Source organism: Podarcis tiliguerta (assembly GCF_965153285.1).
Source record: "Podarcis tiliguerta genome assembly, chromosome: 3".
In the NCBI taxonomy this organism is placed as follows: domain Eukaryota; kingdom Metazoa; phylum Chordata; class Lepidosauria; order Squamata; family Lacertidae; genus Podarcis; species Podarcis tiliguerta.
The window spans coordinates 103,293,578-103,318,016 of NC_139536.1; the positions used below are offsets into that span (position 1 = coordinate 103,293,578).

The 24,439-nt window shown below is 41.5% G+C and overlaps 1 protein-coding gene and 1 long non-coding RNA gene across 7 annotated transcripts in view; both read right to left on the reverse strand.

Moving 5' to 3' along the window:
• MACROD2 (mono-ADP ribosylhydrolase 2) overlaps positions 1-24,439 on the reverse strand; it is a 987,387-nt gene that overhangs the window by 564,622 nt on the left and 398,326 nt on the right. The gene's annotated exons all lie outside the window — the stretch shown is intronic.
• Positions 24,006-24,263, reverse strand: LOC310673497. The gene is made up of 2 exons (XR_014509077.1): positions 24,194-24,263; positions 24,006-24,155 (listed from the first exon to the last, which is right to left on the reverse strand). It is a non-coding gene; the product is annotated as an uncharacterized lncRNA (long non-coding RNA).

Consider the following 24,439-nt stretch of genomic DNA (forward strand, 5'->3'; position numbering starts at 1 on the left):
CAAGAGTTCTGGGCACAGGCAGCTACCGCTATAGGATGTACATCCAGTATTCATTGTATCAGCTACATAGAGACAAAGAGAGACCAAGATAACATGGTAGTTTACAAGGCCTGGAATAGTGCCAAAGCTGGCTTTATTAAACATCTGCTCTTGGAACCTATCTGCACACATTCAGAATCCTTAGGGCTGCCATACATCTGGGAATCGCTCAGAAAAATGGAGTCCAGGTGGTTTTTTTCTGAATCGGCAAAATGTCCGGCAAAACATGGCCGTATGGCAAGTAGGGTGATTTTTATTTTTTGAGAAAATAAAAATCAAAGCCCCCAAGCAATTATTTTTTGGGGGGAGGAGATGTTCCACCAAAGCTCAACAACTTTGAGCAACTTTGCATTTTCACTTTTGGGAAGAGGGCAACCCTAAGCACCCTTTGCTTTGAAAACACTCCAGTTCAAGCATGAAATATGGACAGTATAGTCGAGCTTTCATCCTACTCACCACCTCCATTTACACACATCCCCACAATCACCAAGAAGCAGCAACAAAAATACATCAGTAAGAAAAATAAGGCAGGGAGAAAGGATCACAATTTGATCTGTTGTTAAGTTGAATGGTCCCCTAGGTAGGCTGTGGACTCTCTTTCTTTGAGGGTTTTTAAGCAGAGGTTGGAGGCCTATCTGACATGGATGCTTTAGCTGATATTCCTGCAGTGCGGGGGGTTGAATTAGATGAGCCTTCGGGTTCTTTCCAACTCTACAGTTCTATGATTCCAAGATTCTAAGTTCTCCTCCACTGTTATGCAAACTATTTGTGACAAGGGCTTGGCTTATTATTATGAGTAATTCTGAATTTATTCTGAGTAAACCTGCATAGGAGTACACTACTATAGTGGATTATTGTGAATGTTTGTTAAATAGTAAAAAGCAAACAAAAACAAAACACTATATAGTAATGATGGTGGTGGAATGTACAATCCTAAACAATGCTCCGCAGACCTTCCTCACTGCGTTTTTGCTTTGCTATTCCTCACTGACTGAGCACATATGATGTTTGTACTCCAGTTTGTGGCACAACATCCACATTTCAAAGGCCAGCATGTAGCTTGTCTCATAATTTTCTAACTGCTTGAGCAAAGTCTGTCAATAGCAAAGCAAAAACGCATATTATCCAATCTTCAATCATCACTGCACATTCTAAATTCATTGCTTGCTGTCTTATGCTGTGGGTGTCCTTTAATTGCAATCTCTTGATAAACTTTTTCAAGCTTTGTGTTCATTGCTAGAAAGATTAATGCTTTCAGAAGCCTCATCTTTAAGCAGCATGAAAAAACCCCCTGAAAATTTAGCCTTTTAGACAGCACATTTTCACATCATTAAACAGGAAAATGTTATGTGGAAGGGGAAAGGTTTTACAGTATGTCTCCATTAACGTACCTGCTGGAAACCCATTTTAATGTTCCCAGTGATTAAAATGACTTGCATCTCACCCATTTCATTAAAAGCTTTTTTGAAGGCAACGGAAATAATGGTTACCCCCTCTCCTTACACCCCATCTGCTTCAAACATAGCATCAAAATGAGTAAACAAGTAATTATAATTGTCTTGAAGGTACATCATGAATTATATGCTATCCAAACAGCATATCATTCTATATGCAGTTGGGATGGAGATTGTGAAATCACCAAGTTATAGCGAAACTTTTTTCCACTTCTGCTAAATAAAAGAAGAATGATTGTACAGTAATATATTAAAGTGAAACTAGCAACAACAACAACAACAACAATCAATACAGTCTTCAGTGTCACAGAAATACGTTTCCATGGATTATTTTAAAATGGAGGATTGCCTCAAGAAGAGTGAGCCACAAAACCTACCCACAGACAGTTATATTCATAGGCATGGACCCCCAATTTCCAGCTGATCAGAACAAAACTACTTCAAGGATGCTTTAGGATGACAGCTCAAAGCAGTGACTTCACCAGGACTCATAGCTCTTTACTTTTAATAGAGACGGAAAGGGGAGGAATAAGAGGACTGGGAATTATTTAGCTGAAATTCCTTCTTTCATTTAATTTCCTTCCTTTCACTTTTCCATTTTTCAAAGTAACTTAAAATTGTGAGTCCTTTCAGCAAGTCTTGGCCATTTTTAAATGTATAACTTTAGCTATCTTCCCTAACCCCAAAGAATGCCTGATAAATTAAAAGGAATTAAAAGGAATCAATAAGTTGTAGTATCCTCTGGACGATAAAATGAGAATATAAAACCACAAAATAAATAATCAAAATAACAAAAACAACAACCCAATAACCAACCCACCCCCCACAGCAATAGTGATCCACATCATTTAATAAATGTTTCCTATAGTTTTCCTAATGTTTGATTTGTAGATCTTGTGAAGCCTATGCAACAGGGAATTCGGTTGTCCCATGAAGTGAGAAGTACAGAGGTACCTTGGGTTACAAATGCTTCAGGTTACAAACTCTGCTAACCCGGAAGTAGTACCTTGGGTTGAGAACTTTGCCCCAGGATGTGAGCGAAAGTCGCATGCTGGTGGCAGCGGGAGGCCCCATTAGCGAAAGCACACCTCAGGTTAAGAACGGGGTTCAGGTAAAAAAAATTAATGGATGCACTGTGCTATATATTAGAAGCAAAAAAACTTGTTTAGATGAATTGGAAGAGCCGCAAAAAGATTCCATTGGGCACATCAATTGATAATATGGACAGATTAGCTACATATGAACGAATTGCATGTCGACGCAAATTAAGAAAGGATAAATATAAAGAAATCTGGAATGAATATTTAAGCGATAAGGCGGATCGTGGTGGGAAGTGGGGGGAGGAGAGACAGGTGGGAAAATATTGTTAAAAGGGTGCAGTCATAGGTATATCAGTGTATTTAAATCTGAATTGTCAAATTGTGTTATTTTTATTATAGTTTTTGTTGCAGTGTCTTTTGCGGTTGTTGTTTGTATCGAAAAAATGATTATTATTTTTTTTAAAAAAAAAAAGAACGGTTTTGGGTTAAGAACGGACCTCCGGAACGAATTAAGTTCATAACCCGAGGTACCACTGTAAACCCACATGCCCCATGCCATTTTAAAAAAAGCATGTTTCAGTGAGATGAGGTCAGTGGTGATGACATAGTGTGACCCAACAAAGTAAAAGAAGCAGCATGAGGCAGCAAACCACACTCTGGACCAGAAGGGTCACAGTATTGGGCACAAATAACGCCTCCCACCCCAGGCAAACGTCAATACAACTGGAATTCTACTACACTACATAAAACTATTACAGACCGATGTTTTGAGCTTGGTCCTTTACTGATGACAATCTCACGTTCCTTAGTTTGCCTAGCCAGCCTGAAAATAGAACTCCACATTTTAGTTATTTTACATATATCTCATTCCCCCGCCCAACGTTCCCAGCATCATAACTACGATCAAAGCAAATAAAAACATCCCCCACTGAGTTGCGTTTCTCAAGAATGACACTCATAACAACTTGCATTAATCTGCAAAAACAAAACCCTGCAGAGTTGTAGCAATTGATTTTTTTGTCTATGAAAGCCATTTTGCTGTGGTGTGGTAACAACAAAAGAAAGAAAAAAGAACTTAAGTAACAGAGAGTGGGGCTGAATGAAAAGATAAATGTAATATTCATGTATAATAGGAGAAAATAATAGAATACAAATGCAGCCTTTTATGATTAAACTTATCTCCACCATTTGTATTAAGATGTTTGTGAGGGCCCGTTGCATTCTCACAGTGTAGAAGCTAAATTTCATTTATTTTTTCATGTCAGTATCAGCTACAGCCAGAGGCGGAGATGTCAAAAACTGCATTTGTGCATCAGAGACACCTAAAGAGAACCAGTAATTATTGCAGGAGCTCCATGGGAAATGCAGGATACATTAAGCCTGAAAAATAATTATAATATTCATTCCAAGGGGGAAAGGCACTTCTGCATTAAATAAAAGCTTTCTTTCTTACATACCTAGTAAACGTCAGGGCTTTGTGATGCAAACTCCAGCACTATAAATAATACTTTCACTCAAAGCTGAGAACTACTTAGGCACATATGGACAAAGTCTGGTGAGTACGGACAAAGAAACCCCACATAATATTTTGGTTAGCAAACTGGTTAAATGTGGGCTAGATGATGGCACCATTAGGTGGATTAACAGCTGGCTGGAAAACAATGCTCAAAGACTTCTCACCAATGGCTCCTTGTGAAACTAGAGGGAGATTTTCAGAGAGAAGCTGCAGGGCTCTGCCCTGGGCCTCTTACATTTTCTTTAATGACTTAGATGAAGGGGTTGAAGGAAGCTTCGTCGAATATAATAATAATCATTTATAATAATCATTTATTATTTATACCCTGCCCACCTTGCTGGGTTTCCCCAGCCACTCTGGGCAGCTTCCAACAGAACGCTAAAATACAATAACCTATTAAACTTTAAAAGCTTCCCTAAACAGGGCTGCCTTCAGATGTCTTCTAAAAGTTTGGTAGTTATTTTTCTCTTGGACATCTGGTGAGACGGCGTTCCACAGGGAGGGCGCCACTACCGAGAAGGCCCTCTGCCTGGTTCCCTGTAACCTCACTTCTTGCAGGGAGGGAACCGCCAGAAGGCCCTCGGCGCTGGACCTCAATGTCCGGGCAGAACGATGGAGGTGGAGACGCTCCTTCAGATATACTGGACCGAGGCCATTTAGGGCTTTAAAGGTCAGCACCAACACTTTGAATTGAAATATGCAAATGACACAAAACTGGAAGGGATAGCTAATACTTTAGAATACATGCACAAAACTAATCATAGGAACACTGGAAGCTGGCCATACGTCACTGTTCCATGTACCGCAGTATTGTCTACTCTGGCTGCCAGCAGCTCTCTAATGTTTCACTTGGGGATATTCCCAGTTCTACCTGCAAATACCAGGGATTGAACCCTGTTTATGCAAAGCAGATGCTCTTACTATTTGATAGATTGTAAAAACCAGGCCGAAATTGACAAGATAAAATTCAGTAGACAAAAACGCACAGTTCTGCATGGAGAAGAAAAACCAACAAATGGACAAAGATATTGGGAAAGCAGGCGATACCAAGTCTTATGAGGAAAGGGTGAAGGAACTGCATATGCTTAGCTTGGAGAAGAGCAGAATGAGGAGTACTCTGCAAATATTGAGCACTGGGAGAGCTAAGAAGCAGAGCTTAATCTAGTCTAGTTTCACCAGGCCTCCTCTCCCTCAACTGTCATCTGGGGGCAGCCATTTCATCAGGCTGCCTTAGTGGAAGAGAAAGGAAGCAAGGTTTATTGTATCCACACAGCTGGAAGACCAGCTTTACCAGGCACCTCTTGCCTCTGAACTATGCCAAGTGGATAACTGTCTAAAAACTGGTGCCTGAGTTTTGTGTTTGATTTTCCTCTTCCCTTCTCTTCCCTTTTCCCTCGTGTGTTGCATGTTTGAAGGACAGAACCAGAATGCTGAACCACATTTTTGTCAGATTCATCCAAATTCTTCAACTGGGTACAGCTATGCTTGTGATACTGACATGCAGAAATACTCTTCTAAAATAAATTGAAATAAGGAAATCCTAACATCATGGGGAGCAGCCCTTATATGAAAAACTAAATTTGTTTCCTGATCAAGCTGAGTGTGTGCTTTCCACTTTCCACTTTCAGTAATTATATTTTCATTTACAACTCCCATAACATTTAGGAATTGTTAGTAGCTATTAAAACTATAATTATTAGCTTCTGGAAGTGCAAGGGAACCCACTGCATTCCCAAGGGGTGCAGTGTTAGTTAAACAAGAGGCAGAAAGAGAATGCTTCCAAGGGTGGTACAAAATAACGCAAGTAGCGGCATTAAAAATCTAGTAGGCAATCTCTTCTCAAGCTGGCATCTGTCTGGAAGCGAATCAATGATGAAGGAAATGGAATAAGCATATCACTAATGTCATTCTAGTCATCTCAAAAACTATGCAAATGATCTTGCATTTTAGAAAGGAAGTTACAGAGCTTATTTTGTAACTTTATAAATGTTTCAATTAATGTTTTGGTACTTTAATGCTTTTTCTTTATTAAAGACTTTGTGGACTATGTGGTCAGCAAAGGTTCTAAATAAAGTAATTAATAATAAAAGCTCAGCCTGCAGAGCAACCAACTCAGCTAATGTAAGGTCTACTCTACTTGACAAATAAGCAGGAAATTATACTTAGATTTGCTTTTGGAAAGCTATGTAGGATATCTTCTACATAGATAAAGGTTATCTTCCTTGAAGGGTCTAGCTACCAAACAGGTAGCAACAGATATGTATACTGCAATATCTCTTAGACCTGCTATGTTTGTTCATTCCTAGCTGGTCATCTTTTATAATTAATATTTGGTTCTAGCAGTACTAGGGTTTTGTACTACTTTATATTTAGTATTTTGTTTAATGGCTGCTCAGCTGTGATTACCATAACTGAAAGCTTCACTAACACGGAAGGCAGGAACACAAGAGAATGTTATTTCCATAAATGCTGTTCACTCTAGTATGAAGAAGCCGGGGAGAAACTGAAGCCCTTCATTGGTCTGCATCTTGGATACACTGGGCAACACCCAATATTTGAACATGTACTATTGTGGATACCACAGAAACAAAATAAAAAAGCAATGCCCCACATTGGCCTGGTTCATGCATTACAGAAAGCCAATCTATGGCATACTGGGACCACACAAATGTGCCAACTCAGAGAGTAGTGTGGCTCTTCCTCAGACTTTAGTTCAGTGTGGCATGGCAGCAGCAAACGTAAGCTATGGCTTAGCATGTCATCCAAACACAGAACAGGGGGGTTAAAGTATCTCTTCCTTCTCGCAACCTTGGCCACCACTCACAGATTTTGGAGGAGAGAGCTGAACCATGATGCTGGGCTCAGATGGCAGACAAAGCCAAAAACTGGAGGGGAGCAAGGTGTCTGTGCTCTCCTGTCTGGGATACCACATGCCCACATGAAGAATGGTTTGATTTACAGGTGAACATGGCCACTGAAATGGGAGCCCCTCGTGTTTCTGCAGCCACATTCTCAGCAACATGCACTCATAGCAGTTACTTTCTTGAGGGAAATGCGTGAGGGTGGGTTAACATGGGGTGAGCTCTCTGGACCAGAGGTCAGGGGAGCCCAGAAGCCTGGGTGTTTTTGTGTGTGTGTGTGTGTGTATGTGTGTGTGTGTGTGAGAGAGAGAGAGAGAGAGAGAGAGAGAGCGCTGTTTTTACTTACAAAATTGTTATATACCACTGTGGTATTTTGTAATGTTTAATGGTTGGTTGGTTGGTTGGTTGGTTGATAAATAGGCTGCACTTTCCAATAAGCCTTTAGGGCACATCACATGCCTAGTCACACACCTCTCTACTCACGGGGGTGGGGGAGAAAGCAGTGGGGAGGCCTCTTGGTCCTATCATTGAGTTGGGAAAGCCCTCCAGATGTTGCTGTACTACAATTTCCATCTTCCCTGCCCATTGACCATGCTGGCTGGGACGAGAGAGTTGGAGTCCAACAACATCCAATACGCAGGAGGTGCAAATTTGATCCTCTCCACAATCCCACTACTCCTGGTAAATGGTGTAAAGCATGAGTGGGTTGTGGAAAGGTCCCGATCCAGAGTGGAAGGGGCAATCCAAAGGACCTAGAGGTCACACCAGCTCATAAATAAGCTAGAAGGAGAAATTCTGCTGAATTATTACGTTTTCTATCAACTACAAATTCAATGTGGGCAGGGGATTGCCCATCTCTAAGGCAGCCAGACTGTGAATGCAACAAATGAAGGGATGAATCATAGAATCTTAGAGTTGGAAGAGACCACAAGGGCCATCGAGTCCAACGTGAACATATCTCAGTTCCATGTATCTGGACAATCTTCAGATTGGGGGAGAAAAGGACTTTCAAAGTGTAGTGCCAAGAAAAACTGTATTTATGCAGTTGCAAGATTTACTAGCGATTCTATAATTATATTCAGTTCCTCACCACACAATGCACATAAGTTATCTTCTTGGCATACATCACAGTGTGCTTGCGCCAACCTATCCACAACTACATATCCATCCCAACTTCAGATATGGGATATTTATGCTCTCTCTCTGAATCGTAACTATGAGGATAGCGGACTAGCAAACGCTTTAGTCAATACTTTTAAAATACCTCCATCTCCCCCCTCCCCTCCCCTGTGGCTTCTTCTGTAGAAGAAATGAAAGGGGAAATCGCTCAGTTATATCTCGGGGCGTTGCATTCTGCCATGCGAAATGCACAGCTTAACAGAAGGTTCAACTGTTAAGAAGTCTGAGCACAATGTCAAAGTGTAGCTCCTGAGAAGATTTGAGTTTTTCTTCTTCTTCTTAATCTTAAACATGCCTAGGGGGCAAGAAAGAATCAGAAGTTCTAACCTCCTACAGTATTTATGGGGAAAGGTATGATGGCAGTAACTAAGAACTTCCCAGTGAACTCTTAGAGAGGCACAAAAATTAGTTATAAGCCAGGCAAGTTTTTTCAAAGCTATGTAGGATATGCTTATTCCTTTAGAATCCGATCCCTTACTGTCTGTCACATTCCAACAGGGGTGAGGTGGAGGTGGGATTTGCAACAGAAACAGGATGCAGGGGAGCTTAACCCCTCCCCTGCCACTCACTTCCTCCAAAGTTGCTTTCTCTCCCCACCAGAGCTCTGTGCCCATGTTTACCATCCACAGACAAGTTTGGAATCCTGTAACTGAGCTTTATTTTTTTCTTCTTCCCTCTCTCTCTCTTTTTCCTTGCATGTCATGTCTTTTAAAATTGCAAGCCTGAGGGCGAGGGCTGTCTTACAATGGATATTGAAAACTGATCTTGGGAACACATGGCTTTTAAAAATTGAACAAAAATATTTTCAATGGGGGGGGGGCACGGGAGAAGAGAGACTGTGAACAATTAAAAGCATCCTGAAACGGGTGTGGAAAGTCCATCGCCTCAAAAATACTTATTTGAGCAAGAGGAACATTCAGCTCTGGAAAAGCAACAAAAGATATTTCACATCTAAAGTGAAGGTGGGGGGGGGGAGAGACTTAATATGTAGAATAAAATTTTGATACAGAATTTTGAGACAGAAACCACCCATTGATTTCAATCCACTCTGAATCAACAAAGAGACTTCATTGTACATTAGTTCAACCATCCAGCAATCCTTTTTAATTCTGACTGAGCTGGAAATGATGTGAGCCCTTGAGCTACACCATCCATTTCCAAATGAGAAATTATTCAAACAAAAACCTTACCAATTGTGAGCTCCTCTATTATACCAGTGCAGGGCTTGAAAGGATCCAGCAGAACAGCCAATTCGAAAAGTTCTTATAACATCAAAAGGTCAAGTTATCCAAGCCACCTGAAGCCGCACACTTATGTTAAAGCATCTAATTATTAATGCTTCACTCCAGTCAATAGACTCCACTCAAATGATTTTCCCCCCTTGCAGATCTTTTCCTCTTCTCGTGGATTGTAGAATGCACTCAAAAGTACTAGGTCAATTAGAGAGGTGTTTTTGTTTCCTTTGGATTTTTGAGGGGTGTAAGTGTTGCGAGGGCTGGCCCTACCATTAGGCAGAGCAAGACAAATGCCTCAGGTGGCAGGTGCTAGAAGGTGGCAATATTCCCCTAGAGTCCCTTGAGCATGGGGGATGCTATCCCATCATCAGTGTTTAAATAAGATTCTGCTACCTGTCTGGTCAGAGTCTGTACATGGGGCAGAGGGCACCATCACATCCTTCGCATCAGGCAGCAAAATGTCTTGGGCCAGCTCTGGATCTTTCTCTGAGAGTTTGGATTTGATATCCCACTTTATCACTACCCGAAGGAGTCTCAAGCGGCTAACATTCTCCTTTCCCTTCCTCCCCCACAACAAACACTCTGTGAGGTGAGTGGGGCTGAGAGACTTCAGAGAAGTGTGACTAGCCCAAGGTCACCCAGCAGCTGCAGGTGGAGGAGCGGGGAAGCAAACCCGGTTCACCAGATTACGAGTCCACCGCTCTTCACCACTACACCACACTGTTCCAAGCAGGACGGGACTTCAGCGAGATTAAAGCCTTAAACAATTAGAAACTTCAGCTAACTGCAGGTGTGGGTCTCTCCCCCCCCCCCCCATATTAATGAATGGTACTTCTGTGCTGAGTTGAGCTGCCATTGGCTGAATGGGAATGGAAGACGCAGTCTTGCGCTTTCAAAATTTCCCCACATGGAGAAGCTCCATCAGCAGAGCCAGTGCCAGCTTCGAGGGGTCCCTGGGCAAGCTGTCTTCAAGAATTACCCTGGTCTCCTCCACCGTGAGGAAAAAGGAAAAAGAATATGGCAATGGCTGCTGCAGCGGCTTTACCCAGTGGTGCCAGTCCCATAAGCTCACCAGACCAGGAGGCAGTGGATAGAGAACATTGTCTGAGCAGGATTCAACTAACTAATCCTATCAACAGGATTACAACAACCCAAGGAATTGTGCTAGCATTATGAGGCTTTTCTCTCCCTTTCCTCCTTCTGCCCACTGCCCCCAAATGGTTCTTGGTGGATGTGCCCAAGGGCAAACCAGAAGGAAGAAAAAGCCTGTGTTGAGTTGATAAACTCTGGATACAGATTATGCAACCAAGCTTTTTAATAACAATAGATGCAATGGAAGAGTAACCAACATGGTGCCCTCTCGATTTCTAGACTGGGGCAGCACCACTGAGTTCCAGCCAGCGTGGCCGATGGAGAGATGAAGACTGCAGTCCAACAACATATGGAAGGCAACACACTGGTTACTCCTGGTGTAAGGTAAGCATATTAGGGAGGGGAGGGAGAACTACAATGAAGAGGATATAAAATTAATGCTACCCACATCCTAACCACATGCAAAAGCAACAATATTAGATCAGCTGTTCCTAACTATTTCACATTGCATTCTAAAAAGAACTCAGTATTTTAAAATAGAATTCCAATGGCAAAGTATTGAATTGACACTTATGATAAAACGCATTTGATTAAGACTTAATAAAGAAGTGTGCATTTTACTTGTGAATAATGCATAGTGAGATAAAGTTGGACATAAAGCAAATAGAATGTCAAAACTAATATCAGTTTGCATTCCTCAGCCATATTACTTATTTTATTACTAGATTTTAAAATGCATATTGAGTTTCAGTAGCTTTTTCATTATTTCGGGAGATAACAAAATAAGCTTTCTGAATAAATGTGCCTGATTTATCCATGTAACTAGTATAAAATCAATACAATTTAAAAGGGGAGGGGGGGAGCTCAGGTTGCACAGTAACTTTGATCTTGTTTTTACAAGCAGGGTTTGACACCAAGCAGCAATATTTCAGATATCCTTTTTATTAACTGAAATCTCAAGCAACCTTTTCAACTCTTAAGACATCACTGCTTTGCAGTCTAATTAGAATGAACACATTTTCTTCAAAAGAAATAAAGTTTAATTTCATTAGATACATAATTGCATCCAGCATTATTTTAAAAATAGCCAAAAAAACATCAATAGCAGCTCCTCCTAACCAGCTCTCCAATTCTAGTTGCTACCTCCATTTGTAGGTGGGTAGTCTTCCTTTCACTGGCTGTACTCCCAGCTGTCTTAAAGGTACAATGCTCACAAAATCACCCCGGTGCGGAGATAAATATTTCCCATGAACTGGGAAGAACGCATTTAAAATAACTGTCATTGTATGGCATGTAAGCATGTTTATTACAAAACTGAACATTCCTTTAAAACTCTTGAAAGCCGTAACATTTTTGAATAAAATGAAATTGTCCAGAATCCTTTATAAACCGGATTTGAAATTCAAATCACATTTATGGGACCCCCCACCCCCAAAGTCCAGATCTAAAGTCCACCAAAATCCAAGCAACTATAATGATCTGCAGGAACATAATGTCATTGGCTTGGATCCTACCTTCCATTTTGTGAATGGACTAGAGCTCAGTTCATGAAATGGCATTTCCCCACCATTCCCTTCCTGCTGCAACACCCTGTGACCTGAAAAATCTGCACCTGAAGGTGGAAGAACAGAATGAGAGCCAGGTGTATGTATATGCCTTAGCTGCTCCACGGTGGCTTTCTCCATGCCTATAGCTGAACCTCCATGTTCTGAGACAATATCTCAGAACAGGCAATACCCATATCTACTCAAAGGCACAGTTACACAAAGGTACCACAGGTGAAATGGCTAACCCAGCAAACAATGACACACCTCTTACACCCAATGGGGCAGGTACAACCTAGCATGGCAGATGATTCTGCTCCAAATTTAACACTCTGCCTGGAGGGCTGAACCTGCTCCATTTGTCTGTGCCTCCATTGACATCTACAGGACATGTGAGGGAGATGAGGCATGTGGAGCAGCCCCCTCCTGTCTGGCAACTCTGGCAGTGGAGTGGGTGGAGCAATGGGTACCTTGGAAGCATCAGAGGTGGACTCTGACAGCTGTGGAGAGGAAGGTGGGGCTTGCCATTCATGCCATGGTGACCGGCAGGGGTGAGAACAGGTAGAAGAAAACATCCTCCCCCTTGTGCCCTCTTCCCAGGAACCTCAGCACTAGGAAGCCCTGGATTAGGTAGCCCACTGAAGCCCTTTGCAGGGTCTTCTGAAAACCAGCCCTTGGTGTCATTCTGACTTGACCAGGCCATGACACTAAAGCCTTCATGTGTTTGCCTCGAGGGGTAACGAAAGTGTGTAGAGAGGCAGGGGGCATGCACAAGAGTTCCTCTCTGACCTTCGCATCTTGAGCTTGAAGGGGATTTCTAACTGTGTTCAGTTGAACATGGTTAGGAGCCTTCTTTAGACCTTTGGGCTAAAGAGGTGAAGAGAAGGAGTAAGGGACCCCTGACTCTTGAGAGTCCCATGGACTGCAAGAAGATCAAACCTCTCCATTCTGAAGGAAATCAGCCCTGAGTGCTCACTGGAAGGACAGATCCTGAAGCTGAGGCTCCAATACTTTGGCCACCTCATGAGAAGAGAAGACTCGCTGGAAAAGACCCTGATGTTGGGAAAGATGGAGGGCACAAGGAGAGGGGGACGACAGAGGACGAGATGGTTGGACAGTGTTCTCGAAGCTACGAACATGAGTTTGACCAAACTGCGGGAGGCAGTGGAAGACAGGAGTGCCTGGCGTGCTCTGGTCCATGGGGTCACAAAGAGTCGGACACGACTAAACGACTAAACAACAACAACAAGGCAAGCAGGTGACATTGAGTCATGGTGAAGTGCACCCCATAATAACACAAAAAATGTTCCCCACCCTTGATGTGGAGAGTGGGTCTCTTTACTCTATGCTCTACCCCTGAGGGAAAAGACAGCCAGAACTTGATAATACTGTACTTTTCCGTGTATAAGACTAGGTTTTTTGACTTTAAAATAAGGTTAAAAATCTGGGGGCATCTTATACACTGATAGTGCATATGCCCATTTTCTAAATTTGGGGTTCCCAAAAGTAGGGGGCCTCTTATACATGGGGGCGTCTTATACACGGAAAAATACGGTACATCAGGAACAGTGCGAGGGAGCCTGAGGTTGTTTTCTACACACAAAAGCCTACCTTGCTTCTTAACTTTATTCAAACTTTATTCTAACATATTTGTAATCTGCCCTGAAGACCTACATGGTAGGATACAGGAAAATAAATCTATTAAAATAATGTAAATACCACAGCATATGTAATTAAAAGAACCCTGTAAAAAATATGAGCAAATCTATAACCACTCAACATTAAGCGAAAAACCACACTGATATCTTCTAGATTTACTACCTTGTCAGGGTGCATGGAACTAAATATATAATTCACTGTGAATTATTTATACCACAGTTAGTTAAAAAGAAATGTGATTTATTATTCTCTAACACCTATTGATTTTATCATTCAAATGCAGGAAACAACCCCACTGATTACCTGGTGCAATTTTTAAAATTGTGTTAAATGAGCCCATGCCTAAGCTCTTAAACTGATCAGTGGAAAGAGGGGGAAAAATGAATATTTCAGCATGATTTATTCTTCATCAACTGCAAGGATCTCTTTTTCATTAGTTTTCAAGCTTTGCCTCAGAATGGCATTCTGAACAACAGGCTGGAAATTACAGTTTTCAATAGATATACAAATCTAACAGAGCACACATGTGCAAGCTAGGGCTGCGCATCCATTATTACTATGTGTTTTGAGCCTTGGAAAAGGAAAATCAAGTGAAGGACAAACTGGAGAATTGGTGTGGCAAGCAAGGAAAGGGTTAAGTCCCCCACTGTTTCTCCACTCCAAATGCCTTCCTTCTAAAGCTGCTTTTATTTTCTTTAAAGCCATCATTTCTGTCTCATATGTATTAGTGTATCACATGTAGTTAGCCCTTAAATGGAGTAGGCTGTACTGTACAGTAAGATCGTACTGCCACTGCTGGTGTGGGTTTTTACACATACGCCATAAATGCTCTCCTGTGATCATAGGTACTCCTAATCCCCGTCTTTCAGATATATTTCCACTAAGCATTTCCAGCTAGCTATACTCTAGCTGCACATTAATTCCTTTCCCCCTGCAGAGGCATCCCTCTGCAACAAACACGGAACAGAAGAGGGCCATGGCGGTGGGAATCTAAGTCTCTCAACTTGCTTTATAAATAGGCTCGGGGATTTTTATACGAATTGTGAATTGACCTGCTCCACCTCAATTCACATCTTACCCAAAGCTTCTTCCGCAGCTTTAGTGTGTAGCTGTGAGTTCTCAAGGATGCTTGAAGCACGGCAGCTGGGTCAAAATCCTTGTTTTGATTTGTAAAGCAAGCTACCATAGTGCGGCATAATCTATAATGAATATTTTAGGGATTTGCTAGTGCAGAGTAAGTACAACAGAATGCTTATTTAAACCTCTTCCTAGTACAGTCTTGCAGAATTGTTAGAAACAGTCAGCTTACGGTTGAGTTCTTCACCTTGCTTCTTGCAACCAGTTTCAAAACAGTGATCTGATGACTGTGGGTCTAAAAATAATTTGCATTGTTGTGGCTAATCACTAGAGAGGGGCATTCTTCTTATCCGCTTTACCCATTTAGTCTTGCATACAAAGATAATTAAGAAGTGAGGCATGATAAACGATACAGTGAGCGCTGATAATGCACCCCTCCAATCACACTGTCAGGCTCAAAAAGAACTCAAACACTCTGGTAAATATGAACTGGATAATAATCAGCCACTGTCCGCACTCAGCATACCAGAATAGCCAGAAGAGTCCTTCTGATACAATGAAGGTTTTTGAAGACTATCTAGAATTGTACTTTTATGTCAAGTATAATGGGTTCTAATAACCACAAACTACCTGCAAATAGTACGTCTTCATCAAGCTTTACAAACACTAATCTTCTACAATCATGATTAAGAGTTTAATAATTTAATTAAACGCTGAAAGCTGTAATATTATTTTAGATTCCAATTAACCAATTAATTATTGATCTTCGGGGGACTGAAGTTCTCTTCGTCACTTAACACCAATGCCCTCTAAAAGCTAGTCGGATGCAAGGCTCTCCTTCTCTGTTTCACTCCCTCTGGCAAAATCATATTTGTCATATTGAGTAATTAAAAAACTTAAGACCTCAACAGGAAAGTCTCTGCACAACATAACATATCCATCAGCTGGATGACATGAAAGTTCTAAATGCCATTTCTAGAGAAAAACACACTTAAAAAAAACATGCACATACAAATTGCTTATTTTGTTGCTGTTGTTCCAATCATTTCTACCCTTTCTGTTATATAATCTAGGTGGCCTGCGAGGAAGAAACAACAAAATAGCATTTAAGTTTAAAAATAGATATTACAACAAGGTGAAAAAGCCTATTCAATGAGGAAGCCTGTGTTTTTTAAAGCCTGCTGAACTAAGGCAGCCTATGCTGTTCACAGAATGCTGAGCAGTAATGGGATCAGGCATTGCACTTCTGAGAGGCTGCTCCAGATTTGGTTACCACAACGAAAAAGGCCCTGTCTCTAACGTTTACCTCCTGGAAATAGAAGGGGAAGAAATGGAGGCAGTGAGAGATTTTACTTTCTTGGGCACCATGATCACTGCAGATGGTGACAGCAGTCACGAAATTAAAAGATGCCTGCTTCTTGGGAGAAAAGCTATGACAAACCTAGACAGCATCTTAAAAAGCAGAGACATCACCTTGCCGACAAAGGTCTGTATAGTTAAAGCTATGGTTTTCCCAGTAGTGATGTATGGAAGTGAGAGCTGGACCATAAAGAAGGCTGATCAGAATTGATGCTTTTGAATTCTGGTGCTGGAGGAGACTCTTGAGAGTCCCATGGACTGCAAGATGATCAAACCTATCCATTTTTAAGGAAATCAGCCCTGAGTGCTCACTGGAAGGACAGATCCTGAAGCTGAGGCTCCAGTACTTTGGCCACCTCATGAGAAGAGAAGACTTCCTGGGAAAAACCCTGATGTTGTAGAAGAGTGAGGGCACAAGGAGAAGGGGACGACAGAGGATGAGATGGTTGGACAGTGTTCTCGAAGCTACCAGCATGAGTCTGAACAAACTGCTGGAGGCAGTGGAAGACAGGAGTGCCTGGAATGCTCTGGTCCATGGGGTCATGAAGAGTAGGACACGACTGGACGACTAAACAACAACAAGGAATTGCCTCAGAAATGAAGTATCTAGTGAGATTCATATCAATGGGGGAGGTAATATTCTGGTCCCGGCCTGGGGAGTCCTAGACTTCCTAATAATAATAATAATAATAATAATAATAATAATAATATCCATTTCATTGATAAAAAAAGGGGTGGGTGGGGAATGAACGACTTTGTGGGATTAAACATAAAGGTGTTTACACAAACTGTTAGCCTATATTGGCTGACTGGTTAATGCTTTAAAAGGCATTAACTTTTTAATATGTTGCTAAACATGCCTACCTTTTTAAACCACCAAATTCTCCTTTTAAAAAAACTCCACAGCATTGTTTAGTGCATTTAATAATTGTATTCATTGCTGAACAGGGAATAAAAAGGAACAAAGTGTCAACCTATATATATATAGCTACTTAATGGACTCAGTTTGTAATTTTACCGCTGCTTTGACTTCACAATTTTAGTGCAACTTCAATGCTGTTTGTTTAAATTTTATACTAGGTTTAAGAACTTGATAGCATAATTGTATGCACAATTGATCTTTCAAAAACATATTGTAAACAGCATTAAAATGTTTAAGACTATAAAATACTTTTATGAAGTAATCTGCCAATTTTATAGACTTAACACTGCAGCAAACCTCAAACCAACTAACACAGTAATATAGATATAAAATGCTTTATTTATCCTGTAATGGCAAAATCTTTTTTTTGATTGGCATAGTATTAAATAAAAGAGAAAACTATAAAATTGCCTTAAAAAGTCATACAATGTTTCATTTTTAATAGGTTTATTGAACAGATGATCTCCTAGCTTTGGTTTCTTTTGTTTCCTGACACCTTTACAAGACGACATCTGGTAAAAATTAGAATAAATATGGAAAATCTGTCAAGGTGCGGTTGTCTGTTGTCCATCTCTTCTAATGAAGATACAAGTTTTTTCCAGAAAACTGGTGTGTGTTTTGTTTCTTTGCTTTGTTTTGGCATATGCTTAATTCTTTCAAAAACATTCATTTGCCTTTGACAATTGTGTTTGTTATGGACCTTGCCTCAGTGGTGCTGGACATGTTCTGAATTCAAGAGCTATAGGCGTCTTGAGGAAGGGCTTGGAAACATTCAAGTCTGAGTTGAGCAGCTCTTAGTCAGGCCCCATCTGCACTATACTGTTCATTTAAAGCAGAATCATGTCACTTCAAGCAATCTGGGCTCCCACCACACCCTCCTACAAATAATCATGGGAACTGTAGTTTGCTAAGGATGCTGAGAGTTGCTGGAGACCCCTTTTCACTTTACAGAGCTGCAGTATTTTAACAGTCAATCCCTCTTCCCTGGAAACTCATGAGAATTCTATTTCTGCTAGGCGAATAGGGGTCTCCTAACAACTCCTGGAAGGCGCCTGCTTCTTGGAAGAAAAGCAATGACAAACTTAGACAGCATCTTTAAAAGCAGAGACATCACCTTGCCAACAAAGTTCCGTATAGTTAGAGCTATAGTTTTCCCAGTAGTGATGTATGGAAGTGAGAGCTGGACCATAAAGAAGGCTGATCGACGAAGAATTGATGCTTTTGAATTATGGTGCTGGAGGAGACTCTTGAGAGTCCCATGGACTGCAAGAAGAACAAACCTATCCATTCTTAAGGAAATCGGCCCTGTCACTGGAAGGACAGATCCTGAAGCTGAGGCTCCAATACTTTGGCTGCCTCATGAGAAGAGAAGACTCCCTGGAAAAGACCCCGATGTTGGGAAAGATTGAGGGTACAAGGAGAAGGGGATGGCAGAGGACGAGATGGTTGGACAGTGTTCTCGAGGCTGCCAACATGAGTTTGACCAAACTGCGGGAGGCAGTGGAAGACAGGAGTGCCTGGCGTGCTCTGGTCCATGGGGTCACAAAGAGTTGGACATGACTAAACGACTAAACAACAACTCCCAACACCCTTAACAAACTACCGATCCCAGGATTCTTTGGGAAGCTGTACACTGGCTTCCTTGGCCAATTAAGCTAGATGAGCGCCGCAACCCCAGAGACAGTCACAAGTGGAACTAATGGTCAGGGGTCCCTTTACCTTTAATGTCACACATTGCTTGGCACAATAAAGGATTGGATCAACAGTTCTCTTCAGAACACGGTCAGAACACTCAGGTCTCAGCTACTCCTTCCCTCTACAACGGCAAAAAAAATCTGCTCCAAAGGATTGAGGTGTCGAAGGTAGCATGGATATTGCAGAGAACTGGCAAACATACCACTCCCTTGTTACCTGCATAAGACTTCCTCCATCTTCTAATCGCTTTATGCTAAGATGTTTTAGAAATGAAAAGGCTTTCCCCCATTCATAGAAAGGCACATTTGGATCCAACCCAAACAGTTACAAAATTATTCAACTCGTTTGGCAAACAATTCTGCCCATTTAAAAAGGCCCATTTAAATATAAAAGTCAAACTAGGGTAGAGGGTCATAGAGGGTCAGAGAGGTGTGGCTGGTTTCCACTGTCAGCTGCAGCCATACTTAAATCTTTACAACTCAATGGTGGGGGTATGCATATGAACATCATGTGCTGTCTTAACCAGCTTACTTTTATGGAATTTGGAAAATAAACCGTAATTCTAGTGAACTAGAATGCAGATATTAAACACATGCCACAAAAATAAACTCAATTAAACCAGCCTAGAACATGTACTCTCTCTATATATTAAAAATAGGGCCACTTCTCATTTTAATCTTGACAGAATCACTTCAGCAAGAAGACAAACCATACTGAAAAGAGAACAGGTCTCTTGGGAGCCATACACCTAATGTAAGAACTGTGTAGCTGATATTTCGATATACACTATACAATTCTGCTTTTATTTATTAGAACTATGTATATATTACCCTTCCACTTCATTTGTCCTGTAACATTCAAGACAGCTTTTAAGTAAAGCACTGAGGTATGTCCCCATTCCACTGTTTAATTTTAATACTTTGTTGAGGCTGGTAAGGCTTTTATGAAACACATTCCCACACATCAGCTTTGAATATTGTTCATCACCTTCCTGGGTAATATATTTGTAGTTCTCAATACTGTCTGTGAATCAGATGTCTTTGCAAAGCTCTCACTATCTCATGAACTAAATGTTTGATGCTCTTTTTTATATACTTGTCAAACACACCCATCAGCTCTAGGAAGATTATTGACAGTGTAAAGCACTTAACTGCCTGGTGCTAAGAAAACAAACATACACCTTGAAACACATATTCTTTGGTTTCTGAAATTACAGGTTTCAGAACTTTACCTCCAGACTAACTAAAGGTAGCCCAAATGTTGGAAACAATTGAAGAGGGTGAGAATATTGGAAAATAATAATAATAATAATAATAATAATAATAATAATAATAATAATAATAATTCAGGCAGCTCCCAACTGAGTATTAAAAACAATACAGCATTAAATATTAAAAACTTCCCTAAACAGGACTGCCTTTGGTTGTCTTTTAAAAATAGGATAGTTGCTTATTTCCTTGACATCTGATGGAAGGGCGTTCCACAGGGCAGGTGCCACTACCGAGAAGACCCTCTGTCTGGTATTGGACAATGATTATTGTGAGCTATAAAGAAGAAATCGAGAGATTTATCTAAACTACATGCACAATGGTTCAGCATCGAGTAGTATGCCTTGTTCTCTTTGATGAATGTTTTACACAGCACTTTTAAACTTATTTTGCCCAGTCACCTCCCTACTTCCCTCTCAGAGCCATTCCCACATCTCCTATATAGATTAAGGCAATGATCATAGGTTAAACACAATGCAAGTGCCTTGCAGACATACAGTTCCAGATTCTATCCCCACCATCTTGGGGTAGTGCTGGGAAAGACTCTGACTAAAATGCTGGAGAGCCACAGCTGATCAACATAGCCAACAGGATACCCTCCAGAGATTCTGGACTTCAGTTTCCATCCATGACCAATTGCCCAATAACATCTGTAGGGCACCATGGTGTAGACCAGGGGTAGTCAACCTTTTTATACCTACCGCCACTAATGCATCTTTCTTAATTGTAAAATTTCCTTACTGCCCACCAGTGCTCGATGGAAGGAGGATTCAGCTTGTGTGATAGAACCCCCACCTAGAATCCTGAAACACCCACTAGTGGGTGGTAGGGGACCAGGTTGACAACCCCTGGTGTAGACAAACTGAGTCAGATGGACCAATGCTCTCAACTTGGTATAAGACAGATTGCTGGCTTCCTAAAGACAGGACTCTTCAAGAATAATGTCAGCACTGATGAGTGTCCAACATGGGCAGCCTGCCCAGGGTGCCCAAAAATCTGGCTCTGGGCCTGATTATTCACAGGCTTTTACTGTCCTTCCTTCCAAGATTTTCCCAGTAGACTGGAGACAACTTCCACTAGCACTTTGGCCAGCAGCTGCAAGTCCTCACCTTCTTTTAGGGAAAACTTTGGCTCTAAACTCTCCTGCCCCTTTTTCCTTCCCCTCATACCTCTCTGATCCTCGCTGCAGTTTCAAGTTGCCATTGCTTTGCATAATCTTCCTTCAAATAGGATTTTCAATTTTAATTTTCATCACCCATTTCCTCGAAGAAATCAAATACAAAAAAGGGCCCCCTCAACAGTAAATAACTTCATTGTAGTTTTTATTGATTTTATTAGAGTGGGAGAGACCATCTTATTCTAGCAAAGCAAAATATAATAATCATGAGACAGAGACCTTGCCAAGTAATTTTCGGCATTGATAATTGAATGGAAAGGGCATGCTAGCCTACCACTAACAACTAAAGCTACACGACCTCCATTGAACTATACATTTGAGATAATAATCCCCATTACAATCCATCATAATAAAAAGCCAAATTGTGTGAGTACCGTTGCAACAGATTTCTATTACACAAAATTACAAAGCCCAAAATAATGGAAATGATTGCTTAAGGGGAAAGAGGCAAAATTAAGGACACCACAGTACATTTAACTTAGCTGGAGCTGAGAAGAAAGAAGTGTCATATTGCTTAGCACGTACCTACACAAATGAAAAGATACAGCCTTAAAATATAGTCTACACTATCATGTATAACAATTCCATGTTGGAATTTTTTTTTTTTTGGGGGGGGGGGGACTATTTAATGATGCACTGGTGACTTTATTTTCTTTCTTTTGCTTTATCAAAGCACCTGCAGGCTATCTTTGCTTAAGTAAACAGAATTATACATTCCTGTTGTTATCAAGGAGCAGCAGCCCAAAATAGCATCTCAATGAGACAAATGTTCTTAAATCAGGGACAGCCAATCTGGGGTCCTCCATTACCCCTGATCATTGGCTACGCTGGCTGGCACTAATGGGACTTGAACAACCTCTGGAGGGAACCACATAGGCCATTCTTGGTTTAGAGAATTATAAATGAGTCACAGGCTCTCATGCTCCCTCCCTCACCCCTTACTATCTCAGACAGTCCCCCTATCTGTTTCCTAGCATGCACCATAGTTTGCCAATACAGTGGTGCCTCGCAAGACGAAAAGAATCCGTTCCGCGGGTCTTTTCGTCTTGCGGTTTTTTCGTCTTGCGAAGCAAGCCCATTGACGGAGTAGCGCTACTGACATTTTAAGGGCTAAAAACGGCTTTTTAAGGCTTGGGGGATTAGCGGTTTTGCTGCTAAAATGCTTTTAGCAGCTTAGCGCTTCAGGAAAAGGGGTTTTGGAGCGGAAAACCCCCCCGAAAATTTTCGTCATTTTTCGTCTTGCGAAGCAAGCCCATAGGGAAATTCATCTTGCGAAGCGCCTCTGCAAACGGAAAACCCTTTCGTCTTGCGGGTTTTCCGTCTTGCGGGGCACCACTGTATTCAATCCAATCCAGAAGCAGAACAATGGTCTGAAAGGAAAGCACTAGCAATGGTTTACTGATTTGGACATCAATGATGAGTTGCAAATGGAGACAGAGATTGAAGTCATAACAGAAGAAAGGAAGGGATTGCAAGTCTGCAGCTCATTTATTACCATAGGAAACTAGAAAGCGGCCATCTGTCTTAGTATTGCGTACATTGACTAGCAGTGGTTCCCCAGGTTTTCAGCCCTATCTGAAGATACAGGGGATCGTCCTTGTGACATTCTGCATTCAAAACAATGTTCTGCCACTCTGTGGTGGCCTTTTCTGAATTACGGATTGGAGGATCACCAATCCGTAAAAATCTGTACACCAATCTGTAAAAATGAACAACTTCCTTTTTAAAAATTTTTTGCTAACACAGTTGATTGATTGATTGATTGATTGAATTTATATTCTGCCCTATACCAGGAGGTCTCAGGACAGTTCACAGAACAAAACCAAAACCACAAAACATATAAAAACAACCCAATAACCCCCCCCCAACACATTTTAAAAGGGCATTGGATGTCAATCAGATTGACCGAAGGCCTGGTTAAAAGGGAATGTTTTTGTCTGGAGCCTAAAGGTGTATAATGAAGGCACCAGGCGAACTTCCCTGGGGAGAGCATTCCACAGATGGGAAGCCACTGCAGAGAAGGCCTGTTAAAATTTGAGAAATGGGACTCACAGTACTCACCTGATCTACATCCCTAAACTGGTTTGGGCATTCACGACTCAAAGCTCAAGATAAATTCACTCTCCTAGGCATATCATAATGGGTATCCTGTGAAGAGAGTGCTTGAATACTGTAGCCAGAATAGCACCCTCTGGATATTATAAGACATTTCTCATCATCTCATTGAAAGAGGTGGGTTTGCTTAGTGTGGAGAAGGGATGTTTAAAAGGGAAACATCAAATACCACATACTAATATTACTATAGAAGAAACATCAGCATGCTGAAGGGTTTCGTACCTTGGATGTCCTTTGAAAGATGGGCCCTGGGAGGCAGGAAGGGGAGGAAGACAATGCAAGATATCACCCTCTCCAGAGGGCATGCTTAATACTCCCATGGTGAGTTATCAAGTGACTCTTATGTCACTAGCCCAGAAAGAATGCCCTTTTCCAAGGCATGACATCTTATTAGTTTTCCTTTTCCGAAAGTGTAAGCAGAATCCATAGTCACTTCCCTTCACTGCTACAAAACAGTGGGTGGAGTCATACAGAAGCCCAGAAGGGCTGGCTGATCTCATTCCTGATCTTAATCTTTTAAATGTTCCCTAAGACTGCCATGGAGCATTGTCAGCACAGAATGCAGATGCTGATGAGAAAGTCTACTTACATCTCCATCCATTCTCTCTCACTCGCTGAATGATCAAACCAAAGGAGATTGATATGCCTCTGTGGCGATCACACAGGGCCCCCGGAAGTTTGACTATCTATTGACCCTGTGCCACCACTGTGATTGCTTTCTTGGCTGCCACCACCCCACTTCTCACGGGGACACACGGAGTCCAGACAGTTGCTAACAATAACAAATAATCAAGTTTATTTTTAAATGCAGGAACAAGCGTATGGTTTCAGTTTATTTTTTCTCTTGTCAGTTTCTTAATCTTAATTCCTAACAACTCCAAACTGATTATTCCAACTATCTATCTGACTCAACCTAACAATTCCTCTCACTCTCTCACAATACAACTTGACCAACCCACACCTAATCCTCCCTCTTCCTTCTTCACCTCCCAAACCTCAACTGACTTTCAAAACCTCCCACTCTAACTTTTACTCCCCCCTTGCATTCTCACTGGCCAATCACATCACACCCATTTTAACCCTTTCCTTATGACCCATCCTAGGAGGCAAACGCCACAGCCTCTGGAGCAGGGGTAGGCAACCTAAGACCTGGGGGCCGGATGCAGCCCAATCACCTTCTCAATCCGGCCCGCAGATGGTCCGGGAA